The sequence below is a fragment of the Urocitellus parryii genome, chromosome 4 (genome assembly GCF_045843805.1).
Source record: "Urocitellus parryii isolate mUroPar1 chromosome 4, mUroPar1.hap1, whole genome shotgun sequence".
In the NCBI taxonomy this organism is placed as follows: domain Eukaryota; kingdom Metazoa; phylum Chordata; class Mammalia; order Rodentia; family Sciuridae; genus Urocitellus; species Urocitellus parryii.
In genome coordinates, this window is record NC_135534.1 from 148,634,157 (window position 1) to 148,652,007 (window position 17,851).

Genomic DNA, 17,851 nt, shown 5'->3' on the forward strand with positions numbered 1-17,851 from the left:
CAGGGTTTACTTTATAACAGGTAGTATAGACTTCTCTCAGGGAGGAGAAGAGTGCCAGAGTTGGTGTCCTGGTATCCCAAGAAGTGAGTGCATTGTGCCTCTTTTATGTCATAGGCTTCCTTTGGTCTCCTGATCTCTTCCAATTATCTCTCTCCTTCCTAGGCTCAGGAGATACTAAGATGGGATGGAGAAAAGTTAAGAAGCAGATGGGCTATAGGAGCCAAGATAGAGTGACATGGGCAGGAAGGGAGAATAATTAACAACTCCCTGTAGAGAGGGACAATCTCTGAAAATATGTTTGTGAAGAGTATATAGTGGCTTTATTCAGACCTTAAAGATAGGTTGGAAGAGGGGCAGGTTATCTTGATAAGGGTGAAGGAAGGGCTCTGAAGGAATTAGCATTGCAATCCCTCCAGTCTCTGGATCTGACCCCTGCCTATCTGCCTGTCTAATTTTGGCTTCAGTAGTAGATGGCTAACCACAGATTGTCTTTTGCTGTTTTACAAGTGGTTAATGGGTAAGAACTGTCCAGTTCAGTGCAGCCTCCACTTGCTTTTTATTGCCACCCTATTGCCATGGTCACATATGAGTTACCATTTGCATTCTGACTTGAACTTATTATTCAAGTAGTGGAACATATTTTTTATACATAAGAACCTAACCAAAGTGTGGAGAGTGTGTCCAGATGGCTTGGACTGAACTGGGCTTTCCTTACCCGTGGATTGTGTAGAACACACTGCCAGGCTCTTGTCTTGTATCCACCATGGCTTCTTCTGATCTCCAGGTGAAAGAACTGGAGAAGCATGCCTCAGGCCAGGCATTTGAGCTGATTATCAGTCCTCAGTCAAAAGAATACTTCCCAGATTTCCCCCTTTCCCCTCCAAAGAACAAGTATCTTTTATCTGGAGGAAATTCAGAAGAAATTAGAAGCTGAAGGAGAAAGATGCAAGTCCCATGAAGCAGCTTGCTGAGAAATGACAGCATGAGAAAGAAATGCTTCAGAAAGCAACAGAAGAAAATAACCACTTCATTAAAATGGAAGAAAAATGGACTCACAAAACAGAAGCTAACAAAGAGAACCAAGAGGCAGAAGTGGCTGCCAAGCTGGAGCATTTCAACAGAAGGATAAGCACATTGAAGAAGTGCAGAAGAGCAAAGAATCCAAAGACCCTGCTGATGAGACTGAAGCTGACCAATTTGTCCTGAGAACTGACTTTCTCCCTTCTCCTTCCTAAATAGCCAAAGAGAGTACTGACCAGTGTCATTTTATTTATTTTTTCCTCTTGACAAATATTCTAGAAGCTGGTGTAGGACTGTATAGGTAGATCCAGACTGTAAGATGATTTTTAGGGGATAAAGGGGAGAAACTGAAAACGTTTTAATCTTTTTCTAAAGTGTTGATATTTTGAATGTAGCTATTTTTATTGCTTAATCTTTTCTACTTCAGTGCTCTGGGACTGCTGGGTCAATACTCTATTGGCTCTGTAAAAACATGTTTGTGAAGAGTATTTAGTGGCTTCTTTCAAAGTGTTAGATGCTCAATATCTGTTCACTTTTCAGTCCCAATTCTTTCCCAATCTTACTAGATGCTACTATACTTAGGATGGTTAATAAGACTGCTCAGTACTTTTGGTTAAAAAAAAAGTGGAGAAAAGAGATTGAAGAGACCATATTAAATGAAAAATGGCCAGATCATCAGAAACAGCAAATACACACTGATTCCAGGAACATTGCCTCCATGGATTTGGTGGATGACCAGATGTGGGACATGGACCAGGACAGGTTGATGAGCAGACTCCTGAATCTGGGTGTGGGCACATTGTGCTCTCTGGTATGTAGTTTTCCTGTGCAGTGTCCTCTTTATATAGGTAAAACGCTCCATTTTGGACAGTGCTCTTTCTGGCTTTGTCCAAGGTGGCTCATGGTCTCCAAGGTTTTACAGAAATTTATGAAGCTGGGCAAAGTGGCTTTGGTGAGGATTTAATAAATACTAGAGGTTTTGTTATAATCACTTATGAAATATAAAAATTTCTGTTTTAATCCCTTTAAATTTTGATTATAGACATTTGAAGGAAGATATTACCCTGCCATTTAAATGCTGCCTAAGTTGCATGTATAGTCAGTTTGAAGGAACTGGCCAAATACTAAGATGACAGCTGTTACTTTTCTAACAAGTTTTCATATTATTATACAATTGTTTTGCTCACAGGAATGGTTTATAAACTCCAAAACATTAAATATAAAGTGAATTTCCTTACTAAGTTGGATTCTGTAATATACAGGACACAGAGTTGTTTATCTTCTTATTATATGTCAATTCATTTTTCTCCTTTAAAAATCATTTGCTTTTTAAATTGTTTTGTCTCTCAGAACCTTTACCTAGGAGTATGACCTTAGTTTGTATATCCTTAACTAAATAAAATTGAGAGAAGGTCCAAACTGATTGCTTGCAATGAATGATTCAGTAAGACACAAAAATATTTCAAAATTAAGAAAGTCAAAGTTTTATAATTTTAGGCACATTTAATCAAAGGATTAATGCCAATACAGGAATTTTGGTCTATTTTATGTAACCACTGTTAGGCATTGCATTAAATCGAGTTATGTTTGAGTAAAGTGATAAAGATTGAAATGAAATTTTAAATAATGGCACAAGAACCAACAATGCAATCATATGTTAAAAGAGACAAAAAGACTTTTCTAATATAAGAAGTATTTATAAGCAGTTGATGGGTAAGAAGTATTATTAACAGAAATCATGCAAGGAATTTTATCTTTCACATCATATGAAAAATCCAAATATTAATATTAATTCATTAATATTAACTTCTCATATTCTAATAATCATGCAGCCAGAAAGAGGATCAGTTAAAAATATCATAAAGAATGCATGTGAACAACAGGTAATGTCTGCACTGTTAGCTTCATCTCCACAATATTTAACCATAGATCTTCTGGTACAATAGTTTCTATAACAATGTATTAACATGTCCACATTATTAAATAAACTTTGGGGGAATGAGAATTCCAACTAAGTATTCTGGTTCTGAAGGGCTTCCCCTTGTCTATTTGAAAGATATACTCCAACTCTTCAGGAATAGGCTTTGAGTCCTCTATTACAGGTTCATGTTGCTGTAGGTCTAATGATGACGGCTTCCTCTCAGAAGGTGTTGTTGCCCTCAGCTGCTGTGGCATCTTATTGAAGGCATATGCATCTTTGTTGAGGAAGGATGGATTGATATCTATTAAGTTAAAAAATGTTTGGGGGGGGAAATATTGATGTCAAGGATCATCATAAAAACTGTAAACATAAGAATAGACAAAAAGGAAGGCATTTCCTCAATATAATTAAACATTAAAACAGAAGTAGCAAGTATCCTGATATCTAAGCAATCTACTTTCCTTATAATTGGGCAGATAAAAGTACTATAATCTTGCCAAGGTTCTGCTTTACTCCACCTTGGCCCAATGTCACCTCTCTTCCTCATCATTCCTTCTTTGCTTTTATCAAGATATTTTCAGTATTTGATTTTGATCTTTCATGTGTCGGATGTCATGTTGGTCATTGAAATCACTAATTTTGACACAGATGGATTTGGGAGAACGTACTGGGGATTAAAAACAAGAGTGCTCAAACACTGAGTCACATCCACAGTCATTTTTATTTCATTATTTTATTTTTATTTTGAAACTGGGTCTAATTTACTAGTCTGGATTTGAACTTGTGTTCCCTCTGCCTCATCCTTCTGAGCTACTGGTACTGCAGGCATGTGCCATTGGGCCCTGCTTGATTTTGTTTATTTTCCTGAGTAATTTTCTCGATTGTTAAGAAAATTATGAATTACAAAAATAACCCTTTAAAAGGATTGTAGTAACATTAATCTATCAAATGTTTCATAATGACAACATATTGCTTCAGAATAAAGTTTAAAAAGAGGGATTTCCAAAAGCTCCAATGTAATCAACCTAGTATATGACTGTGACTTCCCTCACACATATCTTTGGGAATTATTCTTTTCCACACACAAAAAAAAAGATTTTGATATTAAAGAGAGAAATGGGTTAAAAGAATGCCACCTAACAAAAAGCAAAGGCAAGGCAATCTAGCCTTCCCTGGTTTGAGTTAGTTAATTCACAGACTCTGATAATCTTTTATTACTTTTACACAAAAACTATGGAATGAAGTCATAAAATCAATCTCTGACAAACAATGTAGAAAAGTACATAATTTTATAGTCATACTTTATATCCCATAAAGTAAATGTATTTATTGTGCACAATGATTCTGAATGAGGATCACTTGTGTACAACATATGCAGATAACCTATAAAACTTACTGGTGGTTTTTCATAAATTTCATACACCATATGAAATGGAAAAAACTTAATTATTTGTAATTGAGTTTACTGAATTTAATAAAACCCATTACACTGATTATCTTATGCCTCTGTGAGTTTCCATGGCTTCTTTAACTTGGTTTCCAAACCATCTTTCTAAGTACTTTAGAACTAAGAAACATATTTTAAAGAATCAATCCACATTGGAACTGCACTCATGTCTGAGATCTTGCTTTAAAAAAAAAAAAAAAAGCTCCATTATACTTTCTAAATCTAGAAAGCAGCAATAAGGTCTTCAGCTATCATGATCTAAGAGGCAAGCTTATCTGGTTCCTGGTGTCCTTCAGTTTTTCCTTTATTCATCTACTCACTTGTTTCTCTTCCATCGCCTCTGTCACAGTAGAACTACCAGATCCAATCCCAAAAGATGGGGGAAGCCAGGTTCCTTTTACAAGTTGCATTAAAAGCGGATGAAGGTATTCTCCATGGCACAGGCCCCTGCCAGATTTTTTTCATAAGGAGGATGGTCACTAAATCTAAGATGTTTCCTGTCTCATTTTTCAGTACCTGGACAGACATCTCAGGGTGCTTCCATGTGCTTTTTGGCACAGAAACAAACTTGACAACTAGCTCACCAGATCACATTTTGCCCCCTTTCCTTTCAATCAGAGATGCTCCATCTAGGGACCAGGTTACCATCATGCCTGCCATCTGGCCTGTTCAACTTTTCCTCTGGGGTCCAGGAGTGTGCCTGTCTTTCTTCTGTGGCTTCCCCATTTCTCCTCACCATTGACCTGGCAGTCAGGTGGGAAGAACACCAGATGTCTCCTGGATGTTTTTTTTTTTTTTTGTGCTTCCCACATTTCCTCTCCCTCTGGCAAGATTCCCAGTGAGGTTTTCAATAAAAGCAAGTTACCAAGTAAAGGTTCAAGCTTTGGGCAAAAAACACCTGGAGTCAAGGCTGAGCTCTGGTAGCCAATGTGGTATCCAACCCAGCTTGGAGACCCTCATTCCACTAGGTTGGCAGCCCCAGAGCAACCAATGGGAAGTGTCAAAAGGCTCTGGGGAAACAAGCTCTTACCTGCAGATCCTTCAGACTCTGCAGACCCCATTGACATTTTCAGAGCGGCTTTCCAGCAAAGCAGCATCTTTTCATGGAATAATCAGTGATCACAAATAACCAAATAACTTTCTCTCATCATCCTGATGCAACCTTTGTGGGAGATTGGCTCAGCAGCAGCCAGACTCCTAGGAGGTGGATCAGGAACAGGGGAGACATCTGGGCCTTTTCTCTCCTGAACTGGAAGCCTTTCTCTGCAGCAGATCTCACCCACAGACCTGAATCTGTATGGCTTCCTTGGTTTCAGCCTGCTTTTCCTACTTGGCTCAACTAGGCTTTATGTTCTCTGGACTCTAGCTCACCTCTTGAGCCAATGGTCCCAGCTCCACCCTTTCCCCACCCACCTCCATGGAATTTACTCAGCTCTTGTACACTCTCCCCATCTTTCCTCCCACTATTCCATCCTTTTTCCCTGGGCCTTTTTACAATTGAACTTTTCTTTTCTTTTCTTACCCTCAAAGTATTTTGCATACTAATGTTATTCTGTATTCACAGATTTTCCTTTATTGTGGAGAAAGGAATGGCCATTGCACTAATTACATTGCCAAAAATAATGTTGAAATCACCTATCTTCTTACAACCCAAAGTTTTCCAACATGAACATATGTAAAGTTACCTTCTTGCCTAAACACGATTATAGTTAGATTTAATCATGTAGTGTCTGGCATATCAATTCAAAAAACCCATAATGCATGAATCGATAAATTGTTGACAGGAGGAAAAAGTGGATGACTTTTACTGTGAAATCTGGTTAAAACACACCATTATAGGCTTGTACAATAATGTCTTAAATTTATCACATACTTTCTCCATTTCACTTGCCTTCTTGTCTGGGAGATGGTTTGATTGTAATCACCTACCCAAATATTGTAATGTGATATTATATTCTGTATCCTAATACATTGGAGGGGAGAGGGAGAGGGAAAGAGAGAGAAAAAAAATGAAAGAGAAAGCAGTGGCATTATACATCACTAAAAAACTATTGTGGTAACATGTTATAGCACCAAAATTATATAGTTATATATTTTTAATTGTAGATTATGTTTGCTGTATTTGATCAGAGGTGATTTTGACATCCTTTATCTTTTAAAAACTTCACCAAAATTTCAGGTAATATGCTCATTAAACAACAGGGAACTTTCAACTGCAATTAGGTTGATTTTTTTTTCCAATAATTCGTTTGCTCACATTCCTACTCAAATTAACTCAGTTATAGCTATGGACTAAAATAATTCTAATTTATAGTGTTTCAACACAGTCCAGTCAGCATTGCTAAAATGTTACACACTGTATAATTACTCAATTCATACCTGATGAAAATGTGGAACAGTTAGAGGCGTTGCTTTTTTAAAATAGTGTTGCACTAAGACAAGCACTTTGGTAGAGGCTTCTCTGAGGCACCAGGTTCGATCCTAAGCACCACATAATAATAAAATAAAGACATTGTGTCCGCCTAAAGCTAAAAAAAAAAAAATTTAAATATTTGGGTGGTTGGGATTGTGGCTCAGCAGTAGAGTGCTCACCTAGTACATGTGGGGCACTGGGTTCAATCCTCAGCACCACATAAAAATAAATAAAATAGAGGTCAAAAAAAAGTATTTGGCAGGAAGAAGGGTTTAAGAGTCCCTGCAAAACTAATCCATTTGTAAGGCTGTCTTCCAAAGGAATTGCTTGTTGCTAAATGTAAATTTCTAGGAATGTTTTAATTTTTATTTGCTTGGATAGTTTTATACATTCCCCACAACTGTCCAAAGTGGCCAGCTTCCCATTTTACAGAGAGAGGAAATAAATTGAGAGTGGTCACATACTTTGTCCAGCATGTGTGTGGGATGTGGGTTTGTGACTGTTATAGTAACAGAAAAATTCATGATTCTTAATCTTTTTAGGCACAATAAAACACATTTCATGTCTTTATACAACAAAACAAACACACAAGCAGAAAACCTTTTTAAGAAGAAAAGGTAAACAACCCATGCATACAAGTGGGAAGTGCTAGAGATGGGATACCAACCCATGTCAACTGGATTTGAAGGCCCCGGATCCTTGGCAACTCTGTTCCTTGAGTCCAGCTCCAGTTGGAGTTAAACATGAGTAGTGAAGCCTAATAGACACAGATCAATGTTTTTGAAAGAATGACTGAAGGTGAAAAACCTTTGACTCTTGAGGCTGTTAAGTGCTGGTCATGATTTCCCAAGATCTCTTGCAGGTATCAGGCTTCGTTTGACACTGTTCTGTCCAACACAGTGTAAGCACAAATGTGGGGGTTCCTGGAAAATCTTTTGCTTTCTCTATTCAAGCACTAAGCCTTCTTGTTTCTGTTTTTGTTGTTGTTGTTGTTGTTTGTTTGTTTGTTTGTTTGTTTTTGGTTTTTTGGTTTTTTTGCCTGAAAAGACATTGAGAAAAGAAACTGAAGCAGTTCTCCTGAGACCATGAGAAGAATCAGAAGAAAATTTTACATGGTAAGCATGGGTGGCTGGAAAAGAGGGAGGGTTCTGTTGGCATCATTCAGAAGGTGAACAGAGTTGGATGTTTATCCTGTTGGTCCATATGAGTCATTGCTTTAGTATTTTCTGCTATTTATAGAGAACATAATCTATTCAAAGGGCCAGAGGGGGTTGAGAGGGATTTAATTTTTTTTATTAACATATTAATTGTTGCTTAGTCCATTTATTGATCGGGCTATTTATTGTTGTTTTATTATTTTTGTTTTTGTATTTTGGGTGTTAACATTTTTTGTATATCCTAGAGATTAATCGATTATCAGAGGTGCATGTGGTAAAGATTTTCTCCCAATCTGTAGGCTCTCTTTTCACATTATTTATTGTTTCCTTTGCTGAGAAGAGCTTTTTAATTTGAATCCATCCCATGTATTGATCCTTGATTTTCCTTCTTACCCTTTAAGGGTCTGAACAGACACTTCACAGAAGAAAAAATACAATCAATCAATAAGTATATAAAAAAAGTGTTTAACATCTCTGGTAATTAGAGAAATGCAACTCAAAACTATATTAAGATTTTATCTTGCTCTAGTCAAAAGGGCAATCATCAGAATACAGGCAAAAATAAATGTTGGTGAGGATGTGGGGGAAAAAGGTACACTCATATATTGCTGGTGGAACTGTAAATTGGTAGAACCACTATAAAAGCAATATGGAGATTTTTCAGAAAACTGGGCATGGAACCACCATTTGACCAGCTATTCCACTCCTCAGTTTGTATCTCAAGAACTTAAAATCAGCCTGGTACAATAATGCAGCCATGTCAATGTTTGTAGCAGCACAATTCACAATAGGTAAACTATGAAGCCAACCTAGGTGTCCTTCAATAGATGAATGGATAAAGAAAAGTGGTATATATATATTCAATGAAATATTACTCAGCTTTAAAGAAGAATGAAACTATGGCATTTGCCAGGAAATGGATGGAGTTGGAAAATATTATCCTAAGCAAAATAAGCCAATCCCAAAAAACCAAAGCCTGAATGTTTTCTCTAATATGTGGATGCTAATTCACAAAGAGGGTGGTGGGGCATTAGAGAAGAATAGAATTGCCATAGATTAGGTAGAGAGAAGTAAAGGGGAAGCAGGGAAGGGAATGTGGGGATAAGAAGAACAGTAGAACGAAACAGACATTATTACTTTATGTATATATACGACTGCATGACCAATATGATTCTACAACATGTACACACTCAGAACAATGAGAAATTATATCCCATCTATGTATGATATATCAAAGTGCATAAATACATTCTACTGTCATGTATAACTAATTAAAACAAATTTAATAATTTTAAAAGTCAGTGAACACGAAATAGATATCCACTAATTGCAGTTACTTTTGCAAAAATACAAAAATAAATAAATAAATGCAAAGGACCCATAGCTTAGGAAAGTTCTGTGCAAGTGAGAGATACTCACCCTTAAGCATAATAACTTCACAATTAATTCACCCCGATGGATTTGGCCACTTCCTTGTTTTTCTTTTAGTGGTTTTGGTAAATGCTGCAAGTGAAGGAAGTAAGTGATATAAACTGTAGTTTTCAGTGTAAAATGTGAGCAGGAACCATATATCATCAAACTCTGAACACCCCAGCAGAGTGATTTTTAACTATTTCAAAACCAAGGATTTATAAATTCAAGCTTTTAGACAGATTTGGTGTAGCTAGTATAGTATTGTGAAGGCTTGAATTTGAATCTCCTGTAGGTGGGACATCTCATTTTGCCATAACCATCAGTCTTCATATTATACTTCACCTGTGTATTCTCCACACTTATTTTGCCTTCCTCATCAGGATTTAGAGTGAGGTGATTGGGAAAAGGTAAATGAAGACTCTAGGTATAGTCATATATTAACTTGGGTAAAAGAGGCAGTTGTCTCAGAAATTACAATCTGACAGCTGACTTCTCAATAGACTATAAATAAGACAGTTACATTCTGATTTCTCCTCACAAAGCTCTGCCATAGAAGGAAATCACACATAATCCATAGAAAATTTCTGCCATTTTCCTATATACATATATGATTTGCAGCACAATGAATCTCCACATCATGTATAAGCGCAAGACTGAGAATCTAATTAGAATAAGATGGACCCATATTTGTATAAATATGTCAAAATATTCCCTATTTTCATATATATCTAAAAAGTACAGGACGCAGCCAGAGGAGGCGGGACATGGCTAGAGGAGGCAAGACCTGGTGCTCCAGCAGTGCCCGGCGGGGCTCACGCAGCTGTCCCGCAGGCAGGGCCCTGGGAAGGGACACTCGGGGCCCAGCTGGCCCAGCCATGCTGCTGGAGACTCTGGATGTGGCAGGCAACGTGCTGGTGTGCGTGGTGGTGGGCACATCAAGCGCTCTGCAGACTCCCACCAACTGCTTTCTGGTGTCCCTGGTGGCAGTCTACGTGGCCGTGAGGCTGTTCGCCATCCCCTTTGCTATCACCATCAGCCTGGGCTTCTGCACTGACTTCCACATGCCTCTTTCTCACGAACTTTGTGCTTGTGCTCACACAAAGCTCTATCTTCAGCCTTCTGGCTGTGGCCATAGACAAGTATCTGGCCATCGGAGTCCTGCTCAGGTATAAGAGTTTGATCACCAGGACTGGAGCAAGAGGAGTCCTCGCTGTGCTCTGGGTCCTTGCTTTTGGCATTGGATTGACTCCATTCCACGGAGCCCGGGGATGGAACCATGAATGAGAGCTGCTGCCTTGTGAAGTGTCTCTTTAAGAATGTGGTCCCCATGAGCTACATGGTATACTTCAACTTCTTTGGATGTGTCCTGCCCCCACTGCTCACCATGCTGGTGATCTACATCAAGATCTTCATGGTGGCCTGCAGGCAGCTGCGGAGCATGGACCTGCCAAGTCCCTGGCTATGATTGTGGGGATCTTTGCTCTGTGTTGACTACCAGTACGTGTGTCATCAACTGTTTCACTCTTTTTCAGCGAGCCCAGGTCAAGGACAAGCCCAAGTGAGCAATGAACATGGTCATTCTCCTGTCACATGCCAATTCAGTGGTCAATCCCATGGTCTATGCCTATCAGAACCGAGACTTCCGCTATACTTTCACAAAATCATCTCCAGGTATGTTTTCTGCCAGACAGATGGCAAGAGCAGGAATGGGCAGGCTGAGCCACAGCCTGCACTCAGTGTGGGCATATGACCCAGGCTCTGGCCTCTTGGAGGCCAAAGCCTCCAAAGGGATAAGACACGATTGACTGATCCTCACTGTGAAAAACAGCTATACCTCACAAGCATCTGGGCTCTCTTCTGAGCACTTGTCTGGAGTTACCACATATCTAGCTAATATGTACATGCTGTTAGTAGACTCCAAGTGTCAACAAATGTATTTATGATTGTTCGGCTGCTCTTATTGTGTGGATGATGCCGATGGCTTGAATGGATTCTAAAAGACTTTTGTTTTTGAGTCTGCCTCATTCATGGAAGAAAATGACTGAAACTCTTTTACTGTGAACACTGTGAACTATTTTAATGCAAACATTTTTTAACTTAAAGGCAATGGAAGAATAAAAAGTTGGCTGTACTAATGTATACTTGTTCCCAGAAACGCTGCCAAGAAAATTAAAAATGTAATTCTTTAATCAAGAAACTGCTGTATTAATCTGGGGATGATAGTTTCCTAAATTCTTCAAAAGAATTATCATCAAGTAACAATTTTAGGCTTTATTCTATTCCATATACCACTGTATTCTAGAGGAAGAAACTGGACAAACAGGGTTCCCTCCTCTACTGGATTCCCCTTTTAGAGCTAGGTACTGAATTTCACTTCTCTCCTAAGTTCAAGTTTGGCAAAACTGTTGGAATTCAAGAGTGTGAGAATTTTCCTAAGCAAAATCATGTAATTGTGTATGTATATTCAGTGAAATAAAACTTTTATTTAAAAAATTTAAAAAAATAAAATTTAAAGAAAGGAAACATACTAATGGGGTACAGTGTAATATGTCAACACATGCACATAGAGTGCTCTGATCAAATTGGGATAATAATTTGTTTCCCTCACCATGTCATTTCTTTATGTTTGGAGTCTTAGAATTCCTCTCTTCTAGATATTCATAATGTATACAAGTGCAGTATTGTGAGCTATAGTCATTCCAGAACAGAATTTATTCCTTCTATCTAAATGTGTTTTGGTACTAGTTATCCAATGTTTCTTTATCCTTCCCCACCATCTTACAAGAATCTACTCGTCAGTATTCTGCATGTAGATAGACATGTTTATTTTTAGCTTTCATATATTAGAGAGAACATGTGGTACTTGTCTTGCTATGTCTGACTTATTTCACTTAAGATACTATCTTCCAGTCCCATCCAGTTTCCTACAAATTATAGGATTTCCTTCATCTTTATGGTGGAAAATATTCCACTGTGTGTCCATTCATCAGTCAGTGACCACGTGGGTTAGTGTTTTATCTTGGCTTTTATAAATTGGGCCTCAGTCAACATTGAATTGGAAGTGTCTTTGGTATGCTGATCTCATTTCCTCTGGATTTTATTCTTTTGGGGTAGCTGGATCATATGGTAGATCCACTTCTAGTTATTTCAGACCCTCCATACTTTTCTGGATATAATTTACATTCCCAAATACAATGTGTAAATGTTATTTTTCTTCACATCCTTGCCAGCATTTAATGTTTGTCTTTTTCATCATTGCCATTCTGATAGGGCTGAGATGATTTTTCATCAATACCAACCTAACTCTTGAGATAACCACAGCCTAGCTGGTCTTTTTATATGGGTTCTTCCTTCCCCAATCCCTTCTAACTATTGATACTAAGCTAATAGTTCATAAGCATTTTATTTGCATCTCTCACCTACAGAAAAGCTCCTCACTTTTTGCACAAGCCTAGCTGTTCTGTAAGAATTTCCAGATCAATGTATTTATCACCAACCTAGTTTTCCACTGTTCCCCAAAAGGATTTCTATCCTGTCATTATTATTTATATTCTGCAGTTTTGCTCAGTATTTTCCCTTTTCCAGTCCCCAAGAGTTTCTCTCTTTCATGACATAATGGTTGGACTCTGGAGACAAAGTGATATCATTTCAAATCTTAGGCCCATTTCTTTTCAGCTCAATGTTTTGGGGCAGGTTACTTATCAATCTGGTCTTAACTGTATCCATGAAATAGGCATAAAAATGCATCAACATCATCACAGAACTGTTGTCAGGATTAAACAAAACAAAGTGTATACAAATAAGACCACTTATATACATATTACTAATATGAGTTTTCTTTCCACCTATAAATTTTGATGGGTCTGATGCAAATTCCACCTAAAATCTCACCTCTCACACAAAATTATCAAACATTTCAACCTTGCTTTACCCCCTCACTGAACACCAGCAGTACATTATATAGCCCTTGATTTAGCATTAAATCACACGCTGCTTTACATTCCTTCCAAAGTAGTTTACCCTCTCAGTGTATCTATTGGTCAATTATAAATTCTTTAATGATAGAGGACAACTTCTATAATATATTAGTTGCTCATCAATTCTTTGTGATCAAATAATTATATGATTACATCATTTATGACATAATAATACCAAGAGACATTCCAAATAATACATGATGACTCTCATTTCTCTTTCCTTTCTCACTTCTTTACCTTTTCAACTTTTCCTGTGCCTGACTTAGGTTTCTCTGTTCTGGTTTCTGTCCCTAATCAGAACATTCTAGCCCATTTCCAGATCTCCAATTTCCAGATATAGCATGGCAACAAGGCTGGATATAAGTGACTTTTTTTTTGGTGCTATTATCAAAGCCTGGGCCTTGTGAATGCATGCTAGACAAGTGCTTTACCACTGAACTATGTCCCAAGACCATATGTGACTCTTTTTTAACATCATTTTTATTTTGGCTTTGCTACTATTCACTCAGAGTCAGGCAACAATTGCTTTGAAAAGAATTCTGTCTGGCATATCAAATACCAAGGCTTTAGGACAAATTTCTGTTTCCTGATATAGAAATTTGAGTGAATCCTGGAGGACCTCCATTTTCTCATATGTGAAATGAAAGCTTAGACTAGAATATATCTAAGTTTTTTTCCTTTGATCTTCAACATTCTTGACTATAATTTCAGTAATGGTAAACTACAGCTGTTTTGAGCACCTTATGGGCACTACCACGGTTTTTATAAAGTGCTATGAGCAATACATCTAAAGGAAACTTTAACATTATCCCCCAAATACAAACTGAGATGAGAGACTTCCATATAAACTTGATTTATTTGTAATTTTAAACTAGTTTTTAAGAATATATTTTCTGGATCATATGGTGGCCAAGGAAGACAAATGTTGATTACATGTCTTTCAAATTTCCTTGGAGGCTAGAAGGGATTAATTAAAAAAATTCCAATCAATAGAAATTAGGTTATGTTTTATACTTATATATGTAAAAATTTTCTTGTAAGGAAAGTTTGTCACACCTACCTTTTTCCAAAGTATGCTATGTGTATTTATAATGAAAGATGACACACTTTTACAAAAAATCTCTGGCACATTAAATTACTATAAAGTAAAGTAAACCCATCCCCAAAAAGCAACTCAAAATATGTCAAAGACCTAACTATAAGGCAGTAACCATTAGAAGAAAAAAATGAAGGAAAAACTTTAAGACATTGGGACAGACAGTGGTTTTTCTGGATGGAATCCCAAAAGTGCAGGAAACAAAAACAAAAATTGACAGATGGGATTATGTCTAACTAAAAAGGTTCTGCACAGCAAAGGACACAAGAGACAGAATAAAGAGAAACAACAGAATGTGTCTACATTTCCATGTGACCTCCAGAGCTCCTGATGAGGATGAGAAAGCACAAGGGACCCTATGGTTTTCTGCACAGTAAGATGGAAACACTGATTGGAGGTCCTTCTACAGTGGTGGGAAATTACATGCTATTACTCCCTACCAATTTCCTACTTTCCTTTCATTCCTCTGCCAATTCCAGGTGGCATCACCCATGCTTAGTGGCAATGGTCTTGGAATGGACCAGGGGTCTACCCAAGTATGCCTTGGTCTAACCCAGTGTTTTGTTGGTCTTTGTGGGCTATGGGCTCAGAATTTAACAGAGCATGGTGTTTTTGACATAGGAGCCTGGAGCTTGTCCAACACAGTGACTTAGCTCAAGTAGAGCACATTTATGCAGTGTTTGACTACCTGCTGGAAACTGTGGTAGAAAGGCACCTGGGCCTACCCTGGCCCCAGAGAAAGGATTACGGGGACAGACTACTGTTCTAGGTGCTCCCTTGTTTCCTTCTGAATAACGCACCAACAGTATATATGGGACAAGTACATGCTTGGATAGTCCTCCAGGACTGAAACAATGACAACATATTAAGAGCAGACCCAGGCAAAGCTGTACTTGGGTACCACCAAGTGCTGAAATAGTGGAAGTGACTATAGCATCACAGAAAATAAGCAGACTGCTTAGAATATATGGAATGATGTGGGGACAAGTGCTTGGAATACTGTATATGAGATACTTTAAGGGAGTCTGAATGGCAAACCACTCTCCGCTGCTAGGGAGCGAGAGCGTCAAACCATTTACCCCACAGGCACAGCCTTAGGCATGAGACCCCTGTTGCAGTCCCTCACTTGCTCCATGGAATGCTCCAGGATTGGTTGCTGCAGGGACAGTTGGGCAGAAATTCTAACGGTGGCTGCCTGTATTGTGCTTAGCTCCTGCCTGGGTATATGCATGGTAACTGCGCAATAAAATTAGACCTGCTTCCTGCTTGGTCTCCGAGGTCTTGATTAGCGACTCCACAGTCACACTCTCCTCTACCCTGTTCCATGGACCTACTCCATGGTCAAGAGAGAGCCCATGCAGAATGATAGGGAAAAGCAACCCGATTAGGAAAATTGAAATAATTAACTGACTCTTTAAAACCCAGATGATTTCTTACATCAAAATCATCAAGAGCTTTTAGAAAGTCATAGCCTCACTTCACCTACTACTCAAAATAAACTACCTGGCTGGGACTATAACCCCATTTGATCATAGTGCACTATCTTTTTAATATGTTTTTGTATGCAATTTGCCAAAATTGTATTGAGAATATTTCATCAATGCTCATCTAGGATATTGGCCCCAAATTTTCTTTCCTTGACATGTCTTTGGTTTTAGAATCAGAGTGACACTATCTTCATAGAATGATTTTGGAAAGGTTCCCTCTTTTCTATTTCATGGAATAATTTGAGGAGTATTGGTGTTAATTTTTCTTTGAAGATCTTTTAGAACTCTGCTGAAAATCCCTCTGATCCTGGGCTTTTCTTAATTGATAGACTTTTGATGATGTGTCTATTTCATTGCTTGAAATTCTGTTTAAAGTGCATATGTCCTCCTCGTTCAGTTTGGGAAGGTCATATGTATCTTGAAATTTGTCAATATCTTCAAGATTTTCTATTTTAGTGCAGTATGCATTTTCAAATTTTTTCTAATTATTATCTGTATTTCAGTAGTGTCCATTGTGATATTTTCTTTTTCAAAAAGTAATTTGGCTTCAAAAATGCTAAAAATGAGAAAAAAATGTGAATATGTACAAATGTCCATTTACCATTAATGTCACAATTAAACAGAGAAAAGGAATAAAAAGAAAAAAAGAGGGAAAAACTTGATAAAAAAGTAAAGAATTCTTTCCATTGGAGTTCAGAAGATCCTAAGCTTTTCTTCCCAGGAGTTTTAAGTGAAGACACCCTAAATGCGATGCTCCACCTTCTGTATTGCTGGAGAGAAGTAATGCTATAGGCAGAATTCCTGGAGGCAAGGGTTAGGCTTAGGTGGGCTCCAGGTACTTTGCTAAATGCCAATTTGCCTGGAGATTTTAATTCATCTCACCTCCAACATCCAGTACTTGCTGGTCCATGCTAGAATACTGTATCATGGGGATTACCCTGGGTCCCATTTGTGTGGTGGGGGAGCCAATGCTTAGCCCCCTATATCACCATTAGAACACACATTTCCCGGGACTGGGTTCAGTTTCCAAACAATCTCTCCCAATTCCACTCTTACAAGTTCCCAGCTAGATACATCTCTTCCAGGCAGTCCTTAAGCAGCCAGATTGGAAAGGAAGGGGTAGAGTTGGGTGGGTTTCCATGATCAGTTGTCCCCTGTATAAATCTCTCTTCATGTTTGATTGTCTCCTGGTCACTTAAGCACACTCTATGTCATGCAGTGTGTGTTTACTGGGCCTGTATTTTAGGCCACAACCCAGGTAAACAAGGAATTAGCTCCCTCACTTGCTGGCCCCTGTGCTGTGGCTGCAAAATTGTCCCTGCATTGTCCTATGCATGGTGCCTAGAGAGATGGCAGCTTCTTTCCTCAAACAAGGATATTCTACAGTTGCACCTTTTAGGTTTGTAGGGCAATGGTCCTTGATCTCTAAATGTTCCATACCCAGACACACCTTAGGCCTCCCAAAAATGTGGGTTCCTTTAATTTCCTTTTCCCTTCTTCATGCTCATGGAGGGACCCCTCTGGCTGGTACTTCTGGTCCAGCCACAGCAATAGCTGTACTGCTGGGGATTTTTTCCTTATTTTATTGTATCCAAACTCCTATGTCCACAGTCTGCTTTAAGTGCCCAGTATTAAATTCCAGTAAAGTTTCTCCCATTTTAGTTTTGTTCACCCACCTTATGGAGAAGCTGCCTTTCTGCTTTTTGGGTTTCACACCATGAAGCAGCCAGAAAAGCAACCTCCTCTGTTCTGCCATCTTGTCAATCTTAAAAAAAATGTCAATGTTCTAATAGAGAAATTAACAAAGAGATGGAAGAAATTTTTAAAATCCTACAAAAATGATTAACCTGAAAAATATACTCAGTAAAATTAAAAATGTGATAGAAGGCATCAATAGCAGGATCTATAAAATAGAAGAAA

General features: G+C 38.2%; 2 pseudogenes; both read left to right on the forward strand.

Moving 5' to 3' along the window:
• Window positions 1–763: 763 nt before the first annotated feature.
• LOC144254327 (stathmin pseudogene) lies at window positions 764–1,235 on the forward strand (annotated as a pseudogene).
• A 9,011-nt stretch (window positions 1,236–10,246) lies between these two features.
• On the forward strand, window positions 10,247–11,121 carry LOC113184663 (adenosine receptor A2b pseudogene; annotated as a pseudogene).
• Window positions 11,122–17,851: the final 6,730 nt, after the last annotated feature.